Genomic DNA, 11,326 nt, shown 5'->3' on the forward strand with positions numbered 1-11,326 from the left:
CAGCATGGAAGGAAGCAGTGGACCACTAGGATCCCCAACTGGTAAATGGCCAAGAACATATATTTTGGAGACAGACCAGGTATAAATCCTGGCTAAACCCCCAAAAATTGTGCTAGGGAACCCCCTTGTTCCAATCCTCTTGCTGTGAGGGTGGGAGGTTACTGTGTGTTCCAGGTTGGAGACATGTCCCCAACTTTTCTACAAATTCTGAATGCCTTGAGCCATTCCCTTGCCTTCTACCAGGAGGGCACTAGATTTTCTGGCCTATAAGAGGCTAATTTAAGCTCTGATGGGTGAACCCAGAGAAGGTGAGGAACGTGCAACCTGTAAGTTGTGGCCATCTCAGTCAACATACAGGGGACACAGTATATCCAACTAAAATGTGCAATAGGACTATCTTCTAGATTAGGGGCAGTTTGCAAACTATAGCCCACAGGCCAAATCAGTCCCCCAGCCTTGCCTGTTTGTATACCCTTCAAGCTAAGAGTAGTCTCATTTTCAAATGCTTGAAAAAAATCAAAACTACTTTCTGACATGGGAAAGTTGTACAAAATTAAAATTTCAGAGTCCACAAAGTTTACGGGAACATAACCACATCCATTCGTTTCTGTATTCCCTGCAGCTATTTTTTCACTACCACAGTGGAGTGGAGTAGTTGCAATACATGCTATGGTGCCCACAAAGTCTGAAATATTTACTATCTAGCCCCTTTCAGCAAACTTTGCTGACCTCAATCCTAACAGATTGGACCATGGAAAAGATGAATATTAATAGGTGATAATATGGAACCTAAAGAGTGTGCTCCTCTAAAACACAGGATGAATTCAGAAGATGACCTGCTTTCATATAGGACTAAGAACCAAGAGAAAAGATTACCATTGTGGCCAAAAGATGCCACTCAAAAAAAGTTTGTTATTAGATATATTACAAATGCTTGAGATCAATTATCTTACCAGACACCTCTCCTTTGTAAAATGATTCATCTGAGTTGTTTGTCTTTCAGTCTCTTGTAAGTTAGGTTAATGTGAGTCATGGAGCTGGTGAGCTCACCAGTCTGAGGACCTGCCTGGGGCTGGACGAGCCTCTCCATCAGACACTGCTATCCTCCTGAATTGCAATTGAATGTGGAGTTGACTTACAGAAAATTCTACACTTAGAAACCTTGATCTGTGTGCCCCCCCACCCTCCATAAACACACATACTCCTAGTGCCAGTGGACATGAGCTCTGGGACTAACTCCTGGCCAAGCCTGCCTTGTCTACAGATTACCCCCTTGTTCCCATCCTCTTGCTACGCTTAGTCTCTCCCTGAACTCATGCCCTGAAATTGCCACAAATTAAAAGACCATTTGGCCTGGCAAAGTCCTCTCCTAAAATGTCCACCTTTTCCCAGCTCTGGCCCAAGCACAGAAGTGTAGCATGCAAGTGACCACCAGGCTAGCTTGGGAGTATAGGAGAGACACAGATGCCAAATAGGTATCTGTTATTTACGAGTCCTGGGCCTCAGCAGCCTGCCAGAACAAATGAAGTCCCATTGTCATCAGAGTTTCTGTTCTTGTTCCCAACTGCCACAAAACTCCTCCTTGCAAATCTCTACTCTTGGTATTGCTGCAAGTTCCCCCAAGGGTACCTCCCTTGCCTATGACCAAAATCAGCCCCATCTAGTGGCATCTGGGTCCCCGCAAATGCTGAAGGAGAGTGCCACTGTCCATGGTGGCAGTGCCCCTTCCTGATAACCCACTGCCACCACCACTGACCCTGGGGACCAGAAGTGAGAGGGAGTATACATGGTGTTGGAGGCAGGGACAAAGGTCTTGCCCCAACTCTGGGTTACCTTGTGTCCCCTGGGACCTAAAGCAGCTCAGCTGGTTCTCAAAGCTTCAGCAGACCTTCTACCTGCTTCCTCTAAACTCCCAGGGCCTTGGCCTTAATCCTAACCAAAACTATTTGAAAGCCCAGGCTGGAAAGGGACAAAATACCCTTCCCACACACAATAGTACAGGCCAATTAAGAGACAAAGACTCTCAGGGCACATCTCTGGGAATACAAATAGCTCTGCCAACTGAGGGAGGGGGCCAATCCAGCTCTGGTACAGTTTTCCCAAATGCCTGACTTCATACTCAAGTTCATGAGTCCCAGGAGAAATAAATTAAAAATATGAAGTTTTTCTGGTAAGTTTCTCCCATAAAACCAGAGTATTGGCCTTTATTCTGGAACCATGAACTTTTTTGGCATACAAAAGTCCTTTATTTCATGAAAAGATGGCAGTGTTTTGTTTAACATGCTTACTTAGCAAAATAAAAATTGGCAACACTTCCCCTCCTCAAATAAAAAAAAAAAAGAAAAGAAATCTACTCACTGGTGAAATTAACGAGTCTGGGAACCACTGGCTATCCCAGCAATATTCAGCCCACCCAGGGCCCTGATACAGAGGAATTTTTGGAACACACCCCGTATGTAAACAGAAGCTCTGAATATGAATTCTAAGACAATGTTCTCTCTGATATTTCTTGGGTTGTAAGCAGATTATCCTTTAGTCTCCTCTGCCTCTCCACAGCCTTCTTAGTGTCTTGGATTTTATAGTATGGTAAGGTCAAGCAGGGCCTTGAATGCCATGCTAAGGAGCAAAGATGTGGGCCTGAGAGCAGAGAGAAGCCACTGAGCTTTAAGCAGTAGTAGCAAGAAAGCATCCGCAGTGCTGCTGGGGTCATGTCCTGGAGAGGCTGGCGGCCGTGGGGCTGGAAACAAGGTTTAAGATTCAGGGTGTGGATGTGGTGGAGCTAGCAGTGGCCATTGAAAGAAGGGGCTGGGTGTGTTTCACCATGTTCTCAGGCCAGGGGAGAACAAGACTAACAATGACAACTACAACCAAGAACTAGCCAGGCATTGTGGCAGGTGCCTGTAGTCTCAGCTACTTAGAAGGCTGAGGCAAGAGAATCACTTAAGCCCAAGAGTTTGAGGTTGCTGTGAACTGTGACGCCATGGCACTTCACCAAGGGTGACATAGTGAGACTCTATCTCAAGGAAAAAAAAAAAAAAAAAGAAGAAGTCCAAGGGATTCAGGTGGCACCCTGTAGGGAGGAGGCAGTGAAGCAATTATAATTCCATATGATACAGGCAGTTAAGGGTTGGGGACAGGGCATGGTGGGGACATGGAGGAGCAGCCCTCTCTCAGCTGCATGGTCAGGGTAGAACCAACTTAAAGGAAAAGTAACAGTTCACTGCACAGAGGGCAGAGTGTTCTGAGAGAACCGCTGAAGCGAAGGCTGAGAAATGAGAGGCGGCACGACATGGGCTTATAGACCAGGTGAAGTTTGGACTCTACCCAAAGGCAACCCTGAACCCCTACGAGTTTTAAGTGGGGACGAGGTGGTGCTGCAGGGTGACAAGATCAGATTGGCGTCTCATGGATCCATTTCTCCAATGTGTCTTAGGATTCTCTTACAGAGAACCCAGAAAATGCTGCTCCAGATACTAGGAGCCATTAGAGAATGAAGAGCCAGGGAAGGTGTTGGGCAGATTGGGGTGGGGAGTGGAGGCAGGGAAAAGAGCGAGGAGGCCAGAGCAGGAATCCCTGGAATGCTTCAGTGTGCTCAGGAGGAAGGACAAGGTGGCCTGGGTGCTCGCCTGTCCTGCCCGCTTGTCCCACCTTAGGCTGTCTGCCATTCCTGTTTCTGCAAAGGCCCCCACCCTCCCTTGCTCCAATTCACTCTTGTCTGACATACAGCAGAGTTGCTCACTCCCCAGAGGGACCTTTCAAGCAGCGCATTTTGTAATGTAATGTGACAAATTCCCACGAGTTGCAAATTATCTTGTCTTTTTGATTCCTGTTACGATCGATCGATGCCTGTTTAGGGGTTGAGGGGTTTTATAAACATGCCAAGGGCCACATGATGGTGACAATAATGGCAAAGATGGACCTGGTAACAACAATCCCAAAGGAAGAGAACACCAGTGGGTCATGACTTTGTTTCAAGGGTTGTTATCAGGAGGTCTCCTCTTCCTTGCAAATAAATGCAGAAGCCCTGCATTCCAGAAGCCCCCATGTGCCAAGTCAGATAGGGCAAAACCTTATACCTGTGTGTTTTCCTAACGGGAAAATGTTCTGTAAATTTTTTTCTAGTGCTCAGTTGAGTTAATATGGAATTTGCATAAGCACTTGGCAAGAAATAACTTCCATCTCTGCAGTATTCCCAAAGCAGCATTTTTTTTACTCCAAATCCTGACCTCTGTAGCAATAGGGCTTAACATTTGCCTCCCAAATGTGGACTAGGGCTTTATGTAAGTTACCCAGAGACACGTCCTTGAAGCAATTGGGGGGACTCAAAGAACAGAAGCCAACATTTGGTCTCTTTGTGTTAAGTCTTTTCATGTATTTGATGCATCCTAAGAAAAAGTTGCAGAACACAAATGTGTAATACAACATCCAAAGAATAGCAATAACATTTTGTTCAAAAACGACTTTTTCAGAGGTATTGCAATCTCCAAAACAGAACTGTGCATCCCTGTCCCCTAAATCACGCTGCTTCTTTCTGAGTGTTCCCCTATCTTAGTAAGTGGCACTAGGCAAACCTAGAAGGCAGCCTTGACCCCTCCCCTTTTCCACCCGCTCCATTACCAAGTCCAGAGAACTCTACCTCATGAAAGGTCTTGGATATGCGCGCTCATACCTGCTCTGTAGAACTGCACAGCTGCCCCCTTCCACCCATTCTCTACTGGGCAGCCAGAGGGAGCCTCTTAAAAAGCAAATCAGACCATGTCGAACTCTGAATACTTAAAACCCTTCAGCATTAGTAGCTGGGCGTGGTGGCAGGTGCCTGTAGTCCCAGCTACTCAGGAGGTTGAGGCAAGAGGATGGCTTGAGTCCAAGAGACTGAGGTTGCTGTGAGCTATGACACCAAAGCACTCCACCTATAGAGACAGAAACTCTGTCTCAAAAAAAAAAAAAAAATCCCTCCAGTGTCCTAGGGTCATGTCCAGGGCTCTCCATCTCAATCCCAGTAAATCCAAATTCCTGTCTGTGGCCTACAAAAGTCCCACAGGATCGAATATGGCTCCGCTTCCTGCCTGACTCCTTCCCCTTCTACCCACTCCTACTACCTCTCTGACATCACCATTGCCCCTGCCAGGGATGACATTCCTCACCTGTCTGGCTCCAGTTCATCCCCCCAGCCATATTAGAACATCCTGTTCTCTCCCAGGCAAGGAAGAGCTACGGGGCCCGCTTTCTACTCCCACAGACCCTTCACTCTAACTTTGAGTCCAGTTTTTTAACCCATTCTTCTGCAGACTGAGTCCAGTTTTGAGTTGCACTTGCTTTCATATTTGCTCTCTCCTTACACTGTAGCTCAACCCTGTCAGCATGACAGAATCACTGGGGAAGATTTATGAAAAAAAAAAAATAGAGATAAAATTTATGCAACATGACACCTTAAAAGTATGCTTTGGTAGCATTTACTACATTTGCAATGTTATACAGTTATCACTTCTATCTAGTTCCAGAACATTTCTATATTTTTTTTTTTTTGAGACAGCATCTCACACTGTCATCCTGGGTAGAGTGCTGTGGTGTCATAGCTCATAGCAACCTCATACTCTTGGGTTTGAGCAATCCTCTTGCCTCAACCTCCCAAGTAGCTGGGACTACAGGTGCTCACCATGATACCCAGCTAGTTTTAGAACAGGGTCTCACTCTTGCTCAGGCAGGAACTCCTGAGCTCAAGTGATCCACCTGCCTCAGTCTCCCAGAGTGCTAGGATTACAAGCATGAGCCACCTCACCTGCCCCAGTTCCAGAACATTTCTATCCACCCAAAAGGAAACCCTACACCCATTAAGCACTCACTCCTTACCTCCTGTCCCTCAGCCCCTGGCAACCACTAATCCCCTTTCTGTCTCCACATCTAATAAGATTTGCCTCATGTGGATAATTCGTATGAATGGAATTGTACCATATGTGGTAGCCTTTCTCTCTGACTTCTTTCACTTAGCATCATGATTTTGAGGCCCATACTTGTTGTACCATATATCAGAATTACATGTCTTTTTATGACTGAATAACATTCGATTGTATAACGTACCATGTTTGTTGATCCATGCATTGGTAGATAGATGTTTGGGTTGTTTCCACTTTTGTGCTGTTGTAAATAATGCTGCTATGGTTAAAATTACCCCTGCCCACGCCCTAGTCTCTGAGTTTGCAATGTACTTGGTCTGGGATAGGATAAGGCATTCATGTTTATCTACAGGCTAAGATCACGGATGGACTAACTAAGGCCAGTGGGCCAAGTTCTGCCCACTGCCTGCTTTCACATGGCCTGCAAGATAAGAATGGTTGAGAAAAAGAAAAAAGAAAAGAAATTGTGACACACAAAAATGATGTGACATTTAAATTTCAGTGTCTATAAAGTGTTAGTGTTAGCCATGCCTGTTCATTTATTTATGAATTGCCTTAACTGCTTTCGTGCTATACCAAATAACAGTTGAGGAGATGGGTGGTGCCTGTGGCTCAAGGAGTAGGGCGCTAGCCACATATACTGGGGCTGGTGGGTTCAAGCACAGCCCTGGCCAAAACTGCTAAAAAAAAAAAAAAAAGAAGCAGCAAAGATTGTGTGGCCCACAAAGCTCAATGTTTACTATCTGGTCCTTTAAGAAAAGGTTTGCTGGCCCTTGCCTTCACTTATTCTCATTCTTCACTCATTCTCCGCTGATCTTTCAGCAGCTGTGGACACAAGTGATCACTCTACTGCCTAAAGTACCTTCTTCAACTTGACTGCTGGAAACCCACCATCCTCTAGAACTGCCTCTCTGGAGCCTGGGGAAGCCCCACCCCTGGTGGGACCCAGCATTTAGGAACCCAGGCGCTTCTGCTCACTCATACAGACGTCAGTGGGCAGGGGAGGTAGGCGATCACTTTGTGGCTGTGGGCAAGGCACTAGCCTGCTCTGGGCCTTGTTTTTCTCTTCTGTAAAATGAGTCAGTTGCACAATACCACGTCTGAGATTCCAAGCTCTCTGATGATCACAGCACCAAGCACTGTCAGCTGCATTACGTAGTCAAGTCCAGCCAGCAACCTACAGGGGAGGGCACCATATCTATCATTATCATCTTATAGATGACACAACAAATCTTTAGAAAGGGAAAGTGACTTTAGTCAGGTCCCTCAGCAAGTCAGTGGTCAACCCACTGTTCAAGTTATGTCCAGCCAGCCCCACTCTCTCTCATAAGACAGACATGCCAAGTGCCTGCCGTTTAAGTTGCTGAAACCTCAGAAAACTTGTTGGGATGGGGAGGGCACACTGGCAGGGAGTAATCAGTGAGCTTTGTGTCATTGATGTGGGCAGCTGTGAGTAAGACCCAAGATGACAATAATAATAATTTCTTGAGAAGCTTTGGGCAATGTGCACAACGCTGTGATAAGCACTTAACAAATCTCATGTTTAATTATTTCAAGACTCCATGAGGGGGCATATTAGTTTCCTGTGGCTGCTATAACAAATTACTACAAACTTGGAGGCTTAACACAACAGAAATTTATTCTCTAGCAGTGCTGGAGACCAAAAGTTCAAAATCAAAGTGTCACCAGGGCCATACTCCCTCTGCAGGCTCTAGGGGAGAATCGTTCCAATCTCTGCTCTGTCTTCACATGGCCTTCTTATAAGAACACCAGTGATTGGATTTAGGGCTCATGATAAATCCAGTTTGATTTCAACTTGAGATCCTTAACTTAATTACATCTGCAATGACCTTACTTTCAAATAAAGTCACACTCTGAGATTCCTAGTAAACATGAATTTTAGGGGACACTATTCAACTCACTGCAAGGGGCAATACTATTCCCAGTCTTTAGATGAGAATGCTGAGGTCCATGCCATAGGACCAGTTACTCCCTTAACTAGTACTTTAGTGACTTTGGAACCAATGTCAACCAATGTCAATACTGGATCATGTCAACCCCTTGCTTCTTATAAGACAGAAGATAAGATATGCAAAAAATCCACATGATTCTTATTTTACACTATATACAAAATTTAATTGACAATGAATCAAAGACCTAAACTTAAGAGCTAAAACTATAAAACTCCTAGCATAAAACATAAATTGGCACTGGATTTAGCAATACTATGGATATGACACCAAAAAAGCACAGGCAAAAAAAAAAAAAAATAGCTGAAAGATATGCTGCATCACCCGGAAGCCAGGGCATCTAAGCCCTGTGGTTGACTTCTTTTGTGAGGTTGCATCCAGCAAAAGGGAATATGGGCAAAGCTGTACTCATCTGAGGAATCAGGTTCCGAGGTTGTAAAGCATTGCATTCTGCCCTTGCCTAGAATGGATTGTAGAGAGATGGACTTATATGAGGATTACCAGTCCCCATTTGATTTTGATACAGGAGTGAACAAAAGCTATCTCTACTTGTCTCCTAGTGGAAATTCATCTCCACCCGGATCACCTACTCTTCAGAAATTTGGTCTGCTGAGGACAGATCCAGTCCCTGAGGAAGGAGAAGATGTTGCTGCCACGATCAGTGCTACAGACACCCTATCAGAAGAGGAGCGAGAAGAGCTGAGATGAGAACTGGCAAAGGTTGAAGAAGAAATTCAAACCCTGTCTCAAGTGTTTGCAGCAAAAGAGAAGCACCTAGCAGAGGTCAAGCGGAAACTTGGAATCCATTCACTACAAGAACTAAAACAATATTGCCAAAGGATGGCAAGACGTGACAGCAACATCTGCACACAAGAAGACATCTGAAACGTTGGCTCAGGCTGGACAGAAGGCTTCAGCTGCTTTTTCATCTGTTGGCTCCGTCATCACCAAAAAACTGGAAGATGTAAAAAAACTCCCCAACTTTCAAAGCATTTGAAGAAAAGGTTGAAAACTTACAGTCCAAAGTAGGGGGAACCAAGCCTGCTGGTGGTGACTTTGGAGAAGTCTTGAGTTCGACTGCAAATGCCGCCACCACCACAGAGCCTCATCCAGAACCAACAGAGGAGAGCCTGTGAGATTCCTACCGTTGTTCTGCTTCCCACTGCCAGACGCTGCAAGCCAGATCCAAGCACATCTTGTCAACATTCATTGCCATGAATTTCTACCAGATGTGCTTTTATTTAGTTTTACATATTTCTTTGACCAAATAGTTTGTGGGTTAAACAAAATGAAAATATCTCCACCTCTACGCCTGGGAAACACCCTCTAATGTATATTTAAGGCCCTTTATTTAGGAAACACCATTATAAAAACACTTATAGTACCTGGGGACACACAATAGAATGATCTAAGAAGCTGCAGGTTATAATAGTCACTTTCCTACTTTACAAATTGCTGTAGATCTGGGAAGTCAATTTGGTCTGTCTTCTATAAGATTTCTTTTTCTCTTTGAAACTGTATATTTGATTCCTAATTAAAATTGTTCTTTTACATTTTCTGAATCCTAGTTATTAAAAATTTTGGTATATTTTCTTTACCTCTAAGGGAACAGCAAGCAGCTACAAAAAATATTTTGAAATAAACACTATTTTGGTATAAGGTACATATCTTGGGTGTCTGAAGACACCAGACTAGAATAAATAGTTCTACATCCAATTTGTTACAATTGTGTGACAGTATGTACAGTAATCAAACTTGTAGGTGATAAGAGTGGACTCCCCTCCATCCTTGTTTATCTCCATTTGTAACAGTATGTTGGTTATTACACTTCAGTATGTTATATTACACTTTCAGTATATTGGTTATTACACTACTCACATCATCTTATTTGTTTCTACCAGGTTAAAATTCTAATTTGAGTAAATTGACAAAACAACATTTCAAATTAAGCATATTGTATTATCAGTAGGTTGAAATATGAACACTCCTTTTAATTCAAACTGAAAGATTTTTAGATCTGGATTGTTGTAAAAATGTCAAAATCAATCACATTATGAGGAACATTGCTGTCTTCATTTAATCCATTTAATACCATGTAAGCACACAAAGTTACATGACTAATATAACTTGAGCATTTTTTTTTTTTTTTGTAGAGACAGAGCCTCACTTTATGGCCCTCGGTAGAGTGCCATGGCATCACACAGCTCACAGCAACCTCCAACTCCTGGGCTTAAGCAATTCTCTTGCCTCAGCCTCCCGAGTAGCTGGGACTACAGGCGCCCGCCACAACGCCCGGCTATTTTTTGGTTGCAGTTCGGCCAGGGCCGGGTTTGAACCCGCCACCCTCGGTATATGGGGCCGGCGCCTTACCGACTGAGCCACAGGTGCTGCTGCCATCTTGAGCATTTTTTTATATGAAGGAGTTGTTGATAACTCCTGAGAATGTAATGCATTAATAAAAATCAACTTATTTTTCTACTTATTTGTTTTCAATGTGTTAGAAATTTTTCTAAAAGGATACTGTAGATACTGCCCCCTATTGGAGAACTGAGTGTTGGGGCTGAATGAATCAAAACCTCTGGACAAATTTGCATAGAGGCCAAGGTACTCGATTAATTCTTTTTTTTTTTTTTTTTTTGCAGTTTTTGGTTTTGGCCGGGGCTGGGTTTGAACCTGCCACCTCCAGCATATGGGGCCTGTGCCCTACTCCTTTGAGCAACAGGCACCGCCCCCAATTAATTCTAATAATTACTACCACCACCACCTTTTCCTTATGCTGTATATGTTTATGCCCTAGAATGTTGTATTTGTTATTTATCAAGATGTGATTGTTTTATTATTTTTATGCCAAATGTTAGTTGCCAAGCTTAGAGTGATCTAAAGCATTTTTTAAAAGCATGGCTAGATTTACTTCAGGATAAATTATCTTATGAAAACCAAATTTGAAAAGCCACAAGTGTTGGTTGTTGTGAAATAACATGTTGCCATTCTTGTTTGCTATAGCTTTTGTTAGCATTTTGGATGCAATAAAAGCTATGCTTTATTATATGTGAAAAGCTTAATAAATTCTGTGTATCAGTAGTATAGGTCTTAATATTTATTATGAGACCAATGGTCTGGAAAAAGCTTGTTATATTAAAGAAACAACTGATGTCTGTACTAAAAAAAAAAGACAAATTTTAAACCACCAACTTTAAATCATTGCTTAGCGGTATCAGATCAACATATTCTAAATAATTTCCTTTTAGAGGATTTAAGGCAAAGGTTGTTGAAGCATTGTCTCAGTGGAGTAGATCTTCAGAAATTTATTTTTGTATAGAAATAATGTGGTGATTCAACATAACTGTTAAATAAATTTTTCTGCCATTTAGCCTTTAATTTTTTTTTAATTCCAACATCATTACATTGTTTTTTGGATATCCCACCCTATTACTATCTTTTTAACAAGACAAATGAAGTAAG

At 43.1% G+C, this 11,326-nt stretch overlaps 1 pseudogene; it reads left to right on the plus strand.

Moving 5' to 3' along the window:
• Nucleotides 1-8,329: 8,329 nt before the first annotated feature.
• Nucleotides 8,330-9,196, plus strand: LOC128577274 (tumor protein D52-like; annotated as a pseudogene).
• The last annotated feature ends 2,130 nt before the right edge of the window (nucleotides 9,197-11,326 follow it).

Source organism: Nycticebus coucang, chromosome X, assembly GCF_027406575.1.
Source record: "Nycticebus coucang isolate mNycCou1 chromosome X, mNycCou1.pri, whole genome shotgun sequence".
Classification (NCBI taxonomy): domain Eukaryota; kingdom Metazoa; phylum Chordata; class Mammalia; order Primates; family Lorisidae; genus Nycticebus; species Nycticebus coucang.